This window comes from Rhipicephalus microplus, chromosome X, assembly GCF_043290135.1.
Source record: "Rhipicephalus microplus isolate Deutch F79 chromosome X, USDA_Rmic, whole genome shotgun sequence".
Classification (NCBI taxonomy): domain Eukaryota; kingdom Metazoa; phylum Arthropoda; class Arachnida; order Ixodida; family Ixodidae; genus Rhipicephalus; species Rhipicephalus microplus.
The window spans coordinates 211,149,730-211,162,205 of record NC_134710.1 but is presented as its reverse complement, the minus strand read 5'-3'; the positions used below and the strand labels follow the sequence as shown (position 1 = coordinate 211,162,205).

The following is a 12,476-nucleotide window of genomic DNA, read 5'->3' as shown; positions in this document are numbered from 1 at the left end:
CGTAAACTGAGTAACCGCAACATCGAGCAAGCAGGAAGCAATAGTTGCCATTATCAATATTTTTATGTTGTGAATGTGTTCTGTGAAAGTTAATAAATGATAAATTGATCAAGAAAAAAACAGTAACAGATAGTTCTGAAGAGAAATCTATAACTACGTTTTTCTGAGGATTTCGTGAAAACTTGTACATGGATCCGAGCCACTGAGCATGGCGCAATACTGAGTCAAATGCTTCGCAAGAATCGCTTTCAACGTATTTTGCGAATGCTAGCCTGTGTACACCTCATGAAGAGTGTGGCTGTAGATGATCCACCGCTGGATATTTATCGCTTCTCGTGGCATGGGGGTAATCTGATAATGCAGAATGTGCGTGGCAGCACAAGCAGTGCGTCTGCAACGGGACCACGCTCGCCAGTTTCATAAAAAAGAAATAACACAAAAAGGAAACAGTTTAACTGGCTTCAGAAAGGTTGAAGTCATTAGAGGACGTCAGCTTTTACTTCTACACTCAAACGTCATTATACTGTAACTGCATATAATGAAATAATGGATATAACGAAGTAAATAAAATTTCCCTTGAAAGCTTCATTAAGAACCGTGCATTTTAAACCTCGTTGTAACGAAGTAAAATTGACCGGTAAATAGATATAACGAACTAATGTCTTATAAAATAGTCTATAAAGAAACTACACAAAAACGAATGTTTTCTGCGGAGTTCGACGCTCGTTCGGCGCGGCTCTTTCAAAACTCCTGCGCTGACCTTACAGCCACGCCCTGCGTGGCCGAGAGAGCCGTCCTCCTCTCACAGCCAGCGGAGAGGATTGAAGAAGCGCTCAACGGGTCACATGACTGAGAAGCGGCGCCGCAGTGCAAAGCGATTTCTCTGTCACGACGGCAATGACTGCATCTCCGCTGCTACCATGGCTCCTACCCTCTACACCGAGAACGAAGGACTCTCCCCGACAGCTTTCTTTTTTTGTTCCTCTCTCTCCGCACGCAGCTTTTAAACGAGAAGGGTCTCTACGTGGAGAGACGGAAAAGGGAGAAGCGTGGCACAGGCCCGTCGCAGATCGGCATTTGAGAGAGAGCAAACAATCTGCCACAGTCTTTTCTTTCCTTTTCTTCTTTTCCTTCTTTGTGCACAGCGTTGAGAGGTGCCGCCACGGGATTGGGCATGGTGCTGAGAGCATTTTCGCAGCGCGGTATGTTCGAATTAACCGTCGCAAGTGCTTGCACGTTCGAGTTACGGGGCGTTTTTGCCCATTGGTATACACATAGCTCTGACGGGACCTCAGCGTGAGTTCGAATTACCTGAAAGTTCGAATTAATGAGATTCGACTGAGTTTATTTTTTGTGGCACGCGTGGTCACGTAGCGATACATCGGGCCGTGAGGCGGTTTCTTTCTTTGCATGCTTACAGGTATGCGCCCATCTGAGCATACATTGACACAACCTGTCATAATCGATACAACAAAATAATTGATATAATGAAATAATGGTGGCTCCCCTTCAACGAACGTGAGTACACGTGCATGTATATCACTCCCCTGAGATTCATGGCTACATTGTGGAGCATAAAGCGAGCATTTTGTGCTGACTCTCTAAAGAGGAATAAGAAAAAGATTGCCTACAAGCAGAACTTTTGAAGTGTGAAAGACTTGAATGTCGCCCTATTAATAAAGCGCATGCCAGAAGAACCCTCATTCATCAGAAAAACCGAAATTTTGTGCCAGAACTGCTTCAACTTATTCAAAGAAATCGCCGCAGAGTCTTCAGAAGGATATCAGTCTGATGAAAATTTCATGCCAGAACAAACTGTTGTTGAGGAGCTAAACATGTTCATTCAAATAACCTATGTGACACCCCTGAAAATTCCGGCAAAAGTGATAAAGCATCACCGAGCATCTTACATGAAGCGTAAGGAAGTGGAGATGGAGGGTGCTGTCTCCAGGAAAATTTCTGCTAGCCTTACAGCAGCATACAGCCCTGAGGGGCTGCACAATTTAAGGGACACGTTCAACACCTTCGAATCGTACCACGAACTCTTCCGCCTCTTGACATTGCTCCCTGTGAACCTTTCTCATCAAGAGATTCAAGAAATGATCCCATTGGCAACTCGAGACCTCATTCGGAAAGCCATTAAGCTCAGAGACACCCTTGGGGTGTGGTCAAGTCTGGACCTCTACACCAGATCGAAGCTGAATCTGGAAGACATCCAGACAGCAATAAAATACTACACTGAAGATAAGCTCAACTGTACTCAACAAAGCCTAAACAAGCAAGATGTCATTGCAATTAGATCAAGAGGACAAGAACAGTACATTTCCAAGCGGCTGATGGCCAGGTCCATTTGGGAAACATTTTGTCTGTTTAAAGCGGCTCACCCAGGCACAGGTATCAGGCTGGCGAAGCTCTCCTCCCAGAGGCCGAAATGGGTTGTGTGCACCTTGCCTGGGGAAGTTTGTACCCACACGCACTGTGCAGATGCCAAGCTAAGTGCGCGGGCCTTAGAAATAGCCACTACTCAAAAAAGGAGTGATATGACCGTATGTAAAGCGCCATTTTCACAGGGTTTCCTGTGCTTGTGCGACTCGTGCCCCACACCTCAAGCTATTACCTCATTCAACCTAGGAATACCAGTAGAGGAGGAAGTTTTGTTCACAACCTGGGATAAAGAAGACTTGGTCAGAAGACAATAAGTCCGGACACTTTCGTGCAACACCTTCAACAGTGCTTAAGGAAATGAGTGCCACACGACACTAGTACATTCGACACGTTCAGGGCAGAGCCATTAGTGAAGCTGAACAATCCCTCGAAACAGGATGCGACAATCTCCTGCATTTGACTTCACATAAAACTGGACCATAGTTCTACCGGGAGAAGTTCAGTCGTATCACTGGCAAAATGCCCAAGTCTCCATATTTACATGTGTTGTCACGACTTGAAGAGGAACCTAAGTTCAGCTGTCATAAGCGATAACGCTGGCCACGCATGCTACGCTCTCACAAAGGTGCACAAGTGGCTCAAGGGTCTTGCTCCCTTTTATGCACATGTCACATACGTCAGTGACAGTGCCCCGAGTCATTTCAAGAACAGATACCAGCTCCACGAACTTGCGACCAAATACACCTCGGTGTAGTTGCTATTTTTGGCAGTGAGTCACGGCAAGAATGCTTGCGATGGAATCGGGGGCGTCGTCAAGCATCATGCAACCTTATGCAACCTTCATAACTCTGCCACATCAGTTATTAAGTGTGCGAAAGACATGGTGGATGTCCTCCACACAAAGCTACAGAATGTGACACTGATTCACCTTCTAATTGCCGACTTCAAAGTCGTCAGGGAAATGAAAACAAAGAAGTGGCAACCCATTCGTCCTGTGCATGGCATTCAGTCATGGCACATGTGGCAGTGGACACGCGTCAGCCAAAAGGGCCATGAATTGGTTGTTGCAAGAACAGTCGAAAATCAAAAGAAGAAAGTGCTGGAATAGACGCTGCTTTTCAACCTAATATATCAGCAATAGGTGCACATGAAGCAGGAATACTCCACAGCAGTGCTTCTCCTGCTCCAAATGATTGTACATACTGAAAAGCATAAATTGCAAAAGCAGGTAAGTATTGTAATGTTGTTGAGCGACTTTCATGTCTCGTGCACAGAAGCAAGAAGCATTGTTCAGAAGAACGGCAGTGATATCTGCGAAACAAAGAAAACATGACAGTGAAGGTGGCCACCCATACAGCTCTTATTATTAAGGGTAAAAGGGGTCACGAACTCTTGTGGGTTCGTGACCCCTCATTACCGCCGCTATCCACGATGGTCACCCTGGGTACCTTTAATACCTAGCACAAGGTGCCACCTATGCCGCACGCAATGAAAATCACAAGGTTGATTCACTGGGAGCAAGAAACATACAACTGCTTCAGAGACCTTTGTGACTGTCTGACTTGCGTGACTATGACTTGTGACTCTGACGCCCGGTGTACGCAGGGGTAAATAAACAGTTCTGAGAGCACATCTTGACTACATTTCTGGAAATACACTCAAACCTCATTATAACAAAGCTGAAGGAAAGCCACAATTATTTGGTTATATCGATTATAACAGTTTGTGGCAATGTATGCTCAGATGGGCGCACACCTATAAGCATGCAAAAAAGGAAACCGCTTCGCAGCCTGATGAACCGCTACGCGACCACGCGTGCGACGAAAAATAAACACAGTTGAATTTCATTAATTCTAACACACCTAATTCGAACTTACGCTGTGGTCCCGTCAAAACTATGTGTATTCCAATGGGTGAAAACGCCCTGTAATTCGAACGCACAAGCACTTGCGACGGTTAATTCGAACATACCGTGCTCCGAAAATGCTCTCAGCACCATGCCCAATCCTGCGGGGGCACCTCTCAATGCTGCGCTCGAAGAAGGAAAAGAAGAAAAGGAAAAAAAAAAAGACTGTGGCAGATTGTTTGCTCTCTCTCAAATGCTGATCTGCGACGTGCCTGTGCCACGCTTCTCCCTTTTCTGTCTCTGCACCTAGAAACCTTTCTCCTTTCAAAGTGGCGTGCAGAGAGGGAGGAAAAAAAAAGAAAGCTGTCGCGGAGAGTCCTCCTTTCTCGGTGCAGAGGGTAGCAGCGAAGACGCAGTCGTTGCCACCGTCTTGAGTGTTGGCGCTGGGCTTAGCCGCGCACTACTGTGCTTTGCAAACTACGTGCGAAATTGATTGATTTGCTGCAAGTCAAACGTGTGCAGATGCGCAATTACTTCAATTAATGATGGATGTCCTCTGATTTGTGAATAAATGGAAGTCTTTTGAAGCTTCCCCATCGTGTGTTCTTATAAGTGAGAGGGAAATCGGTTTGCACGGCGGTGCCGCTTCTCGGTAATGTGACCCGCTGAGCGCTACCTCAATCGTCTCCGCTGGCTCGTGAAGAGGGCTCTCTCGGCCGCGCGTGGCGTGGCTGTAGGGTTGCCGCGGGAGTTCTGTAAGAGTCGCGCCGAACGAACGTCAAACTCCGCAGAAAACGATATACTTAACACACTGCGGTCGTTTTTTTTTTTGACAGACTATTTGAGACTAATTTAGTTGGTTATATCCATTTACTGGTCAATTTTGCTTCGTTACAATGAGGTTTAAAATGCATGGTTATCAATTCAGCTTTCGAGGGAAATTTCATTTACATTGTTATATCCATTATTTTATTATATCCCATTACTTAATGTATTGCAATTAATCTTTACGCCAGGACTGAAACTACTACGTGTGCACACACGCATGTGTACGAATTTCCACTTTAACCATTTCCGACGCCACCTGTGAAAAACTACCTGTAAATGTGTCAGATCACTACGTTACTTTAAGGCAATTAGTATTGTATTGTAACAAGAATAATGATATAGTTATTGTATTTACATGCATTATAGGGACTCATTCTAATTAAATTGTAATTAAATATCTTTTTACATCCTGAATAGAAGTCATTAATGCTTATTTTTGGCATAAACAGAATAAAAGCTCAGACTAAGAGTACAGTGCAACATTCATTTTCGGTTATGTATATTATCGGCAAAAAAACATTCTGCTTTTCACATTGCTTACAGGTAGTGGCACGTCATTCGACTTGTCAAACGTGGTAGTGTCTTCAAAAAAGTGATCATATGTATCAGTGCAATGCAGAATGAAGTTAAATAAGGATGAACTTATTATGCAGGTGGTTCAATTCATCCAAAGTACGACATATTTTACTCTTTCATAGCCTCTAGTTGATGCAAATAGTAAAAAAGAGTGGTGTACACAATTCTGTATATAGGGTCTCAGAGGGTTTACAGGCAATTCTTTCATTTTCTCTGTCAAGCTGTTGTCCAGTGAGTACAACAGAAAATTCACTACATAAAAATATTGATAATGACAACTATTGCTCTCTGCTCGCTCAATGTTACGGTTACTCAGTTTACGTCATTTTTACAACTTTTCGTACTTTGTAACTTTGTTCTCACAAAAATAATGGCATCATGTTTTTACAGATTAAGTTAGAGCATGTGCTTGCTTTTAATTCTGAAGAGCATGAATAAAATCGAAGATGGCTGTTTTTTTCAATTGTATTCAATATACTGCATCTCCAGAGACAAGTCCTCAGTTAAATATTTCTGCTTAATGTTCGACGTCACTTTCAACAATTTCGTTCTGCAAGCTTGTTGACCTAACATGTGGCAACGCTCCCGAAATTTTCGGGAAGTCTGACATTTATACCCGTGGAAGAAACAAATGTAAAATTTGTGCAGTATTGGACTGTGTGCCGATTTTATGAATTTTTCACTTCAAAGAACAGTGCCAAAACTACGAATAACAGTTTATCAAAGAAAACTATTCTTAGTATGTGGCCTAACCTTTTCAGACTTACAGCTACAACACTTTTTTGGGGGGATCTCATCGAAATTTCATTTTGGCGTAATTCGAAAGAAGAGGTTGCAGCTCAGTGGACACTTCTGATTTTTTTTAAGAAGGGAAATTTTTTTTTTTGACGACATCATAAGTGTTTTTTTTATCCTGGGAACTCGGATTTTTTTTTTGTGAAATTAAAAGACATGCACCAACGTTCTTGTCTGAACACAGCCTGTAGAGTCTGTCACTTTTTGCTGCTTTTTATGGAGCTAATTCAAGCATTGTAGTTATTGTATGAAACAATGTGCTGGTTTCAGTTATCCTTAACTTATACACATGAATCATTTTAAATCTTTTTCGTTACTCTGGAGTTCAAGCAGTACTGTTGTGCTATGTACATTATGGTAAAAGCAAATACTGGAACCTAAAAATTCCATTTCAACACTCTAGCGGAAAGACTAATGGAAATGGTAGTGTTCCACTCCTGGGTTCTGCCCTCTCCCTACTCTCCTTCTTTGATAATGAGTACTCTTGTGCATACATGGGCTTAAAAAGCATTGTAAACTCAGAATTGTGATATTACGTTTGATTCCTAAAATGTGGTAAAAAAATGCACAGCCATCAATAGGGCTTGGCTCTTTCAAGCTACTTGTCGAAGTGCATGTATGCACACTGATAAATGTGAACTCCATTGATGTTGTTTAGTAGAAACTGGTGTACATCAGTTGTTAACATGCATATGCTGACATGCAAGCCTGTGTCGTAGTACCTTTCCCGCCACAGTGATCTAGGGGCTAAGGTACTTGGCTGCTGACTCGCAGGTCACGAGATTGAATTTCTGGCTGCTGCTCGCTGCATTTTCGATGTAGGCGAAAATGCTGTAGGCTTTTGGATGCACGTTAAGGAACCCCAGGTGGTCAAAATTTCCGGAGCCCTCCACTACAGTGTTCTTCATAATTATATGGTGGTTTTGGGACGTTAAACCCTACATATCAATCAGTGTGTCTGGGTACCTTTTCGGTTTCGTTACTATATTTTTTTTGCTTCTGTCATCTCCTTGAAGCAGATTTCTGAACATTTTGACTTAGTCACATTGGCAGCAGTCATGATTACTTTAGAAACACTCTTTAGCCCTTAAAAGTATGTAAGAGTTATTTGAAATGTTTTAACAGTGGCAGTGTGAAGATGTTATGGTTTAACCTTTTGTTTCTCTTTTTTCTCTTTTCAGTGTCATCTCTGCTGGATGCGGTGGAAGGTACCGAGCTTTACATTGAACACTGTAAACGCACAAAAGTGTTTTGGTGTTACCATCTGAATAATGGTTACATTGAACACTGTAACCGCAACAAGTGTTTTGGTGTTACCGTCCCAGTCACGGAGGAACATTCCATCAGTGGCTATTGGTGTAGCACAGGGCTTCAAGGAGCTGGAAGATGGTCAGCCACAGTGCCTTTAATGTCTTAATATGTTGTTTATAGTGTGTTTCTTCAAGCCCTTCTAAATGCTACATATTTGCCTCTTTTTTTCTCCCTTGCTTAACTGCATGGCTGAGCTATGAGTCACTTTCCTTAGTGCACATAATTGTATTGCATGTGAAGCCAGACATAGCTAACGCAAACTGATATTCTAGTACTGAAGTGTCTGAAAATGTGTTTTTGATAATTTTCTGCTCGTGCTGTAAAGCCTCAAGCGGCTTTGTAGAGCTATGTGAAGAACTTCAAGTTTTTATGTGAACTCCTTGCAAAAACAAACTTTACTTTGTTATCTTCCGAAAGGCACTTCACGCTGTAATGTTACATGCCTTAATGCTACCCTAGTAAACCAAGGAAAAATATGCTAGGTAACTGTAAAAATGCAAGGTGTGGGAGCAGGCCAGTTGGTATTCCATGTTTTTTACAGCTGAAGCACAAAAAGGTATACAATGTACTAAGGGGATGACGAGGACATGCGCTAACTTCCAACTAAATTTTTATTGCAAAGCACCAAGAATATATACCTGTCACATGACATCACAATCATATCAGTCAATTCACAAAGATGAAATAAAGTGAAACAGCAGCGAATTTTCTATGTAAAAACCACGTGTTCGTAAATTCAAGTTGTCTAGTTCTTTTTTTGTTAGTGCAATGAATGGAAATGCTGACGCAGCTTCGATTTGCTATTAACTCATTGTGCAGAATGCAAATTCATGCTGGTATTTGATAAAACAACTGTGTCGGCTACGCACTCTAACGATAATGTAAGGCTCATCATTGAGGCTACTGCGATAACAAATCGAAGCTGCGTCAGCAAGCCATCCATAGCACTAACAAAAAAAGAACTACCGTATTTACTCGCATAATGAGCTTAATAAATGCACCCCCTGCATTCATCCGCTGCAGACCTGCTAATCGATGCCTGGGACCTCCTTGCCCGTTGGATCTCTTCCGTTTTTTCATTAATATGCCCACTCCCCTCGGCCACCTCGGCTCGCTTCCTTGCCCCCTTCGCCTGCTCCCGCGTGCCATATAGTTTTTATTTCCATCTGTGCACAACACGTACCCAGTCTTCTTTAAATATCTATGCACCACAGGGGGGTTCACAAACGGTGCTAGTGTAGAGACATCGCAGCTGATAAGCACACAGCGAGCGAAGGTCACGAAACTTCCCGCACCAACCGACGGTCACTTCCTGCGAATACGAAACTTTAAGGCCCAACTTAGGCTGTTTTCCAATACTCACCGTAGACGGCTAAATAGACAGCTAAATGGACGGCGGCCATCTTAAGTCTCATTCCAATTCTCACGTAGTCGGCAAAATAGACAGCTTCGAGAAGACCGCATCGTAGACAAATACAATGCAGGCTACTTTGCTGTCTAAACAAAATGGCGGCTCAGCGAAACGCTCAGATAGATCAAATCTCACCGGCATGGTCATCTGCACATTAACAGACGCTTTCCCAGACGCTCAATGTGAGTAATGTTTATTTGTTTTTGATTTCAACATGAAACAAGCCGGAAAATACATTTGTTACGTTTGTTTATTTTAGCTTTTTCTTCTCGACGCAAGGTGGCGCATTGTCGCGTAAAAGCCGTCCGGAAGTGTTCTAATTCTTGGACAGCATCGGCTCGGTGCTGTCTTCTAAGCAGTTTGCGTTGACTGTATACGAGCTGTCTAAGAATTGGAACACAGCCCGCATGCACGCAATTTCGGAGCGAGGACAACAGAATTTGGTGTCACTATGGCTGTCGCAAAGGGCCATTCGTCGCCATCGCGTAGCAGGATTCTCGAAAACCAAAAAGAAATCGCTTGTCGCCCAGAAAAGATTGTGACTGTTTCCGCAACATGGTCCCCGATTCTCGCTTCGATTGCAAGCGAGGTGGCCGCCGTATTCTGTCGTTAATCTTGTTATCGGTGGTTTTTTTAATGCTTCGGTGGTAGCTTGCTACAACTTGTGAGGATGCCACAAAGTTCGCAAAGTGCGTCGTGGTATCGTAGCGAACGCTTGTGGCCGCCACTCAAGATCACAGTAGATACTACTGTTGCGGTTAAACGATTGCAAGAAAAGATAACTGTGAAACGTTTTTATGGCGCGCACAGACGAGGTGGCATCAGCTTGCAGAAGACAGCACCTTCAACCACCGAAGATGAGTGAAGTGCAACAAGGAAGCTGAGCGACCTAACTTTTTTTTTGCATTGCCGCATTTTTTCGCTCACACTGAAAAAGTTTTCATAAAATTTGCCCCGCATAATAAATGCACCCCCAACTTCGTTTTGATTTTTTAAGAAAAAAAGTGTTCATTAAGGGAGTAAATATGGTAAATTACTTAAATTTACCAGTAGGTGGTTTTTCTATGTAAAATTCGCTGCTGCTAAGTTTTATTTTGTCTCTGTGCATTGATAGATATGATTGTGGTGTCATGCGACAGGTGTATATTCTTGGTGCTTTGCAATAAAAATTTAGTTTGAAGTTAGTGCTTGTCTTCATTGTCCCCTTGGTCTGTTGTATACCTTTTTGCACTCCAGCTGTAAAAATCTGCAAAAAAGTTTACTAGGTTTAGATTGTGTACACACTCTATTGTATAATTACATGTGTTATATTTATTTCCTCTACTGATACTGATTGTTAATCAATTTATACTTTGATATTGAATGCTGTGGAGCCATTCTAAGTCAGTAGAACATATTAAATAATAATACAGTAGAATCTAACAGCAACTTTTAGGACTTTTTTATGAAGTTTTATTTTGGGAAAAGCAGCCTTGCTTGAATTGCTTTGTTCTGTCTAATTTTTTCCATGCAGTTTTTCAGTCTGAAAAGTGTTGTTTGTAAAGTTTCACTTACATTCATCCAGAATGAAAACTTGTTTAGGAAAGGTTTACTATCAGTTCACGTTATAAATATATAATTGCTTGAATGCTTATTAACTACAAGAATCGTGCTGTAAAATGCATAGGTGGCCTGCATGGCTAAGTGGGGAAAAGCGGAACAAAAGCTCCGTGTCCCAGATGAGTACAGACTGTTTTAGAACATTGGTACTACCAACGCTTCCATTATCATGACACTGGCTGGTTTTCCAAGTAGTGCTTTTTGGTATACAGTAGACTCCTTTTAAATGAAACCTGAAAGGACCAGGAAAATGTATTTTTTTTAAGAGGAGTTTAATTTATTGAGAGATAAACTGGGGTATAATATTCAAGTGCAAAACCAAACATATGAAGGGCAGTTATTCTATTTAAGCAGCAATTTCATTTAAGAGAGTTTAGTTTAATAGGAAGCTACTGTATGTATACATATACTACTTCTTTCAAATTCAAAACTCACACCAGAGGTCGTATTTTGTAATAAATCTTTATTCTTGTTTTTCCTCAATCTTTTCCTCTTTCATAATTTGCTTGCATGCTACTACAGTGGCCACCAAGCATTGAATTACAATAACAGAATGAAGGAAAACACAACCAATGCTTGTTATGTTCACAGTTTTCTTGGTGTTTTATTGCTCGAGTTCAAGTTTCTCAATTTTCACTTTTGAAAACGTACATTTGTTTCCAGAAGAGTTTGCAACAAAACAGCATCACTTCTGCTCTATAATGAAACCTGAGCACGTGAATAAGTAGCATGATGATGAGATAATGATGAAGTCAAGTTGGTAATTTGCCTGGACAAGCTGCATGCAAGGAATATGTGTATAATATGTTAGCATGAGTGTGGCTTTTGTATGGGAGGGAGTTAGCAGTAATTGAGGATATTTGTACATCTACTATGATGATAACAAAAGCTACGTTTGTCTTGTTTGCAGCTACACATTTGCTTCTACTTGAGCCATACTATGGGAATTTCGCAACTCGGTGAAGTTTTTTTTTTTTTTTTTTTCCAACCACATAGAGTTACTGATACATGTTACATTAGCTTGTCATCAACAATGCTATTTTTGTACTCTTTCTATATCGAATTGTTCTGTAAAGTTGACTATACTAAAACTGCTTCAGCTGTTAGGAGAGCTGTGCAGCTAATGATTTTTCATGTAGTGTGACATGATTATGTGCACGAAGGTGCATTGCTGTGATTTCGCAAAGATGCTTTGCGATTTGCAAACAGTAGACTGTACACGAAGTTTATACTGTATGTATTGGTAGCCTCAGTTTGTAGTGTCCATTTGTTGGTCCTGATCATTATTTTCAACGTTAGAAGTATGCAAGTTAAAGCGTATTATTTTTGTTGCAACTTCTGTTGTGCATTTCAGTTTCTGTTCATTGCTTTTTTTTTGTAAATGTGTGAAGGTTTAATAAATGTATAATGCGAGAGTTACTCCTGGGCCCATTTTAAGTTTTGTAGGCCAGTTATACAGAATATGGTGACTGGTTTACTGAGTGAAGTTGGGCGTAGTCACTTTTTAAAGCGTCTGACACTTAATTCATCATCATCATCATCCTGGCTACACCCACTGCAGGGCAAAGGCCTCTCCCATGATCCGCCAATCTACCCAATCTTGTGCTTTCTGCTGCCACGTTATACCTGTGCACTTTTTAATCTTATCGGCCCACCTAACTTTCTATCTCCCCTTCGTGCATTTGCCTTCTCTGGGAATCCAGTCAGTTACCCTTAATTACCAGT

General features: G+C 41.7%; 1 protein-coding gene across 3 annotated transcripts in view; it reads left to right on the top strand.

Annotated features, from left to right (window-relative positions):
* LOC119187719 (golgin subfamily A member 2) overlaps positions 1-12,170 on the top strand; it is a 157,413-nt gene extending 145,243 nt beyond the window's left edge. For all 3 annotated transcript variants that reach the window (XM_075878546.1, XM_075878545.1, XM_075878547.1), the window contains one exon: positions 7,612-12,170. The gene's annotated coding sequence lies outside the window, so the exon portion shown is untranslated. The remainder of the gene's footprint in view (positions 1-7,611) is intronic.
* The last annotated feature ends 306 nt before the right edge of the window (positions 12,171-12,476 follow it).